Source organism: Phoxinus phoxinus (assembly GCF_949152265.1).
Source record: "Phoxinus phoxinus genome assembly, chromosome: 1".
NCBI classification, from domain to species: Eukaryota; Metazoa; Chordata; class Actinopteri; order Cypriniformes; family Leuciscidae; genus Phoxinus; species Phoxinus phoxinus.
The window spans coordinates 10,652,387-10,658,719 of NC_136876.1; positions in this window are offsets into that span (position 1 = coordinate 10,652,387).

The window sequence follows — 6,333 nt, forward strand, 5'->3', positions numbered from 1 at the left end:
ACTAGATGTAAAAGATATGAATAAAAATTATGTTATTTCAGCCAGCGCACATACCTGTATTTACATCCTGTCTTCGGTCGAAGTCCACAGTAGTCGATTGTCGAGTTCACGCGCGTGATCATAGTAACTAAACCTATGCGCGTGAACTCGACAATCGACTACTTTGGACTTTAAATAAAAAATTATTTTAATAAAAATGTATTAAAAATTATTATTATTGTGCAATTTCACATGTAGGCTTTTCAGGTCATGGTTTAGTCAGCTGTAATGTTTTTATTACTAATGTAAAGCCAAGAAGCGCTTATTGGCACTTTAATACTGTTTTATTGCAGGATACATTTCTTTGTGAGGTGTTTGGCTATTGTTGGAAACAATTTAAGAATAGGAAGTCATTGTTTGATCCTATAAAGCAATGGTGGGATAATGCAAAAATTGAGATACAGCAACTGTGCCGTATACTTTCAATGCTCCTATAGACATTTCCCGATCTCTGGAAGATCTAGAGAGAGAAATAATTGAAATTCAAAATGTAATGGAATCCGTTAGAGACAGAGAATGTGTTAAAGTTAAGATAAAAAGAAAGTTTTGGATGATTTGTTGGGTGTTAAAGCACAGGGTGCTCTGGTGCGCTCACGCTTTCAAAGTGTAGCGATGGATGGCCCAACCAAATTTTTTTTGGACTTGAAAAGAAAAATGACCAAAATAGAAATATGCATTCTTTGACCACCCTTCTACCGAAGAAAGGAGACCTCAGAAACATAAAGAACTGGAGACCTGTGTCAGATCTTATGAAGATCTTATCCAAAGCCTTAGCGATTAGATTGAGAGAAGTGATTGGTGGGGTCATCCATGTAGACCAGACATACTGTGTTCCCAATTGGTCTATTTTTGACCATATTCATTTAATTAGAGACATTTCTGGATCATTGGGTCTAGACTTTGGTCTTATTTCCTTAGACCAGGAAAAAGCTTTTGACCGGGTTGAGCATAAATACCTCTGGCAGACGCTAAGAGAGTTTGGTTATCAAGAATTAGTATACCGCAATCTGAATGTAAAATTAAGTTATCAGCTTATGCTGATGATATTGTTGTCATGATAAAAAAATCAAGAAGAAGTAGACACCCTGCAAGTAATAATAAATGAGTTTGGTAAACTGGATTAATAGTGAAGCTATAGGTGTAAAGTGGGAAGGTAGATGCCTTCTTAAACTCCCTGCTGGACTTGAGTGGAAGAAAGGTGGTTTTAAATATTTAGGTGTATATCTTGGGGATGCCTCCATGTTGACAAAAAAATGGGAAGGGGTTTTGGAAAAAAACAAAAGGACAACTGGAAAAATTGAGATGGTTGTGGCCAAAAATGTCTTTCAGAGGACGTCAAGTCAAGTCATCTTCATTTATATAGCGCTTTAAACAATGTAGATTGTTTCAAAGCTGCTTTACAGAGATAAATGGATAATTTAAGGTAACATTGTTTTGGCTTTATAGCTGTTTTTGAATAAAGATATTTTCCAGCTAAAGTTATTTTTAATTTTGAACGATCATTAGTTATTAAATTAGGGGCCGCTAAGAAGACACCGTTCTCTCTAAACAGACTTTTAACGCAAACCTGTGAGAAACGCTGATGGTGCTCACGTGTGCATCAAGAATTAATTCTATAGTTTTGCGCGTTTGAATATATGTGCGCATGTTTGTAATTCCCTAAAAAACCAAGCCTTAAAGGTGCCATGTGTATTGTCTGGCAAAAAAATCAAGTCATACTCCACATTCCATACCAGATGGGGGCAGTAATACCTCCATAAAGTGAATTGGTCTACTCTAGAGTAACAGACGAGAAACGGCATAGTCTCTATGCTCTGCCCCTACCTTCACAACAACCCTAGAGCCATAGCCGAAGCCTGATAGAGGACGTTTTGCCTCCAGAGGAACGTTGGGTGATGTCAAGTGATTTTGAAACATGACATCTTCAAGCTACTCCAGACAGCATTCTGTCAACATCATTGGTCAACATCAGACAGCGCACGTGAACCGATCATCTCTACTATAGTAAAAAAAACACGAACACTGCTGAAAGATACAGTAGGCTACAAATGACCTGTTCGCGCCACAAATTGTTCTCCGTCCTTAGCGACCGAGTCATTGAATGTGAAACAGCCGGCTGCTGTCGTCAGCGAGCAGCAATATTCAGACAACGAGGGCGCGCGCCGCGTTGAAACCTCCGTTTCAGGTTCTCGAACCCGCGCAGTGCGGCGGTCAGAACACGGAGACCATTCTGCCCCTAGCTATGCGTGCGAAAGCATGGGAAGCGATCCCGGGCGTGTCAGAATGGGTGCTGAACGTTGTAAAACAGGGCTATGCGCTGCAGTTCGCTCGCCGTCCCCCGCGCTTTCGAGCCCGGACCGTGACAAGCGGTCCTTTTCTTATCTGATTTGATTTGTGCTTCAGAGCGCGTGTTTTTTCCCTGCAGCGGGTGGTGGTGGTAGGGGTCTCTTGCCAAGGGCTTCAGCCATCCTTCCGCTCTCTTCCCTGAATTGAAATGAAGTAGTGGGCTGTACTGTCCACACGATTGACATCAGGTTCAAGTACGCCCACAAGCCATGCGAGTTATTCGTGTGTTGCTGGTTGGCTGGTGGTTATGTTGCCCGCATACCGCCTCCCATGGCCGAAACTGGTATTACAACACCTGTCGGGCCGTGGCTAGTAATGCTAATGCTAATTAAGGTTGATATCTCTGCAGCACTCTGCAGACTTATGACATCATCGCCCTTATTTCTTCTCATTCTTTTGATGCGTGTAGCTCATTTTTTGGATATGTTTACCTCAATTTTTACACATTGCACCTTTAACAAACTACTTGTCTGGCCTTCAAATTTTGATACAGAATGTTATCACTTCGGGGTAGATAAGCAAAACCGAAATTATTATTATAATATGACTTGATTTCAGTTCAGTTCAGTTCAACTTTATTGACAGACTCAAGGTCCACTAGAAAACCATAAAAAACAACAACAACAACAACACAACAACACAACAACAACCAAACAATTACCAATTATAAAAGACAGTTATACCAGTGCTTCCACAGCTGTGACTGGTATCGCACAACACTTTCACTAGGATTTACCAGTAACTTAATACCATTCTGAGAACCATCCAGTCGACCAATAAATTTGTACATCAGATTTCTCAATAAAGCCTGAAAAGTGTTGACTCTTGCCTTACAAAACAATTCACTTGCACTACACCACCTAGGTTTTTGAAGCAATATTCTCATTCTAAGCCACCTGAAGCTTATGTATGGTTGTCTTTTTAAACTTGGCCCACAATGGGGCAGTGTAGAGTGGAGTACAGTAGGCTTGAAAGAGCCTTATCTTAACATTGTCTGAACACATATAGAATTTTCTTGCTAACATGTTAGCTTGAGCATAAAGCATACGACACTGCCTATACATGTCATCATCATCAGACAATTGATCTGTGAGGAAGTGCCCCAGCTATTTTGTTTTATTACAAACACCTAGCACTTTGCCTGCCAGATAAAAAAACTGGAAAGTTGAGGTCTTTATCCCCTTTTGTTCTGCATATCATGACAACACTCTTCTTAGCATTATACTGCACGTCATATTTGAGCCCATAATCAGAACAAATATTCAGCAACTGTTGAAATCCAGCACTGCTAGGGGAAACAATAGCCAGATCATCGGCATACATGAAATGATTTATTAAAGCGTTACCATTTATCCGAGGGGTTAAATTTAACATCTGATTAAATCTGTGATCCATCTGTGAGGTGAAATTATTCCTGGTTTGTATATTTGGTCATTAAGACACATCTTCACACGTGTTTTGTGTGACCGACTTTGTGTTTCTGTAAAGTGGATGTGAAGACTGTAGTTTAATTACTGTAAATGCAGCTCTTGTTTGGCTGCACTAGTTAATAAAAGTGTGAAATCAAATTGAAATTAAAGCTGCAAGCAGCGATTGCGGGCCCAAGCCGGTGGCACCGCCACCCTGGTGCCTTTAGTGGAACTAAAGGCACCGGGTGGCGGTTGCCACCGGCTTGGGCCCTCCATCGCTGCTTGCAGCTTTAATTATATATATATATATATATATATATATATATATATATATATTTTATATATATATATATATATATATATATATTATGTAAATTCTTTTTTCCCCCCTATTTTTAACATATATATTATTATATATATATAATAATAATATATATATTATTAACATTTTTGGATGCTAAACTATTCTTTTTATAGGCTTTGTACTTTGTACAGTATGTAAGGTTGACTATTTTATTATTATATTTTATTAAGGCTATAATGAACATTCTGCGATGTCAATATTGCAATGCTGGAATGCTGTGTGTGTGTGTGTGTGTGTGTGTGTGTGCGTGTGTGTGTGTGTGTGTGTGTGTGTGTGTGTGTGTGTGTGTGTGTGTGTGTGTGTGTGTGTGTGTGTGTGTGAGGCTCGATCGAACAATGGAGACATAAAAACATACTCCGTCATTTTTCATACAGACCATCATTCAAAATGCAAAGTGTTTCCTTATATTTGTGTACACTCGCAATGAAACACAACATTGTGCTTTTGTTAAACTATAAACTCTTGTCAAACTGTAACCTACAACTGTCACCCAACCAAAATCACACACACACACACACACACACACACACACACACACACACACACACACACACACACACACACACACACACACACACACACACACACACACACACACACACACACACACACACACACACACACACACCCTCCCCTCCCCTCCCCACACAGACAGAATGGCAGAGAGACAGAGAGAGAGAAAATACACATTCAAACCACAATATCTGACTTCCTGTTGGTCGGAGCTAATGACTGTAAATTAGAAAGTTGTCCGGATCGAAGAGAAGAATATACGTACCGAGTTTGGTTACTGTAGGTAAAACTATAACTAAGTTATAACACACTTTATGCATCCTTTTTTAATCATAAATTAGTTTCCTCGCCACGGCCAAACCGTTCGAGATATCAAAAATCCCCTGGCAATTTATCATCTTCCATGTCTTGACTTCATGCTGACCGAGTTTCGTGGTCATCGGATGAATCCTCTAGGAGAAGTGTTTCAAATGCGAGAGCAAGCGTTCTCCAATCAACCCGTAATAGCCGACGGGTTGATTACGTTGGGCTGGCGTAAAACTTGACCCAGGGAAAGTTGTTCGGCCCGATTAAATCTATATGTGTACCGAGTTTCATATTAATTCATGCAAGCGTGTTTGATATACGGACAAGTGTTCGAATCCCATTCCAGGGGGCGCTGTCGAGCCCCCTGCCACGCCCGGGTACCAGCTTCAGCCTGGCCCTGTTGGCCGCGGGTTCTGACATTTGTGCAAAATTTCAAGAGTTTTCGAGCACGTTAAGGCCCTCAAAAGTGCCAGAGATTTTGCACACAGCAGAGAAATGGTTAAACTAAACTAGCCCTCCTCCTCACACACACACACACACACACACACACAGAGGGGCAGAGGGAAAATGCTCCAAACAGTACACATTCAAACCAAAATATCTGACTTCCTGTTGGTCGGAGCTAATGACTGTAAATTAGAAAGTTGTCCGGATCGAAGAGAAGAATATATGTACCGAGTTTGGTTACTGTAGGTAAAACTAATACCCCATTTTTGACTAAAGGTGGCGCTACTGAGCCCCTTACCACGCCCGTTTCTGAAACTTCGCACATGTCTATTACACAATAAATGTCAAATGCGTGTTGAGTTTCATGCAATTTGAAGCATGTTAAGAGCCTCAAATGCATCCAAAAAGAATATAAAAGTTTAAAGCGTTGCCATGGCGACAGTATTAAAGATATCAAAAATCTTTTCACAGGTCTACATCTGTCGTGTGTTTACATTATACAGATGAAGTTTGAAGCAAATCGGGTAAAAATATGAGGGTGATTTCAAAGCATTTCGAAAGTGACACACTTCCTGCTGCCAGTTGGTGGCGCTATAACTTTGACTCACAATAGTCACATCCATGTGATCGGCCTCTTACAGCGAACACACTGCTGAAGTTTCATCAAGATCAATTAATGTATGAGGATGTTATAACACACTTCCTGTTTCCAATATTCGCCATAAATTCGTTTCCTCGCCACGGCCAAACCGTTTGAGATATCAAAAATCCCCTCGCAACTTTTCATCCTCAATGTCTTGACTTCATGCACACCGAGTTTCGTGGTGATTGTTTGAATCGTCTAGGAGGAGTATTTTAAATTCCATTGCATGTGTTTTTTAAACTACGCCAAATAGCCGACTTCCTGTT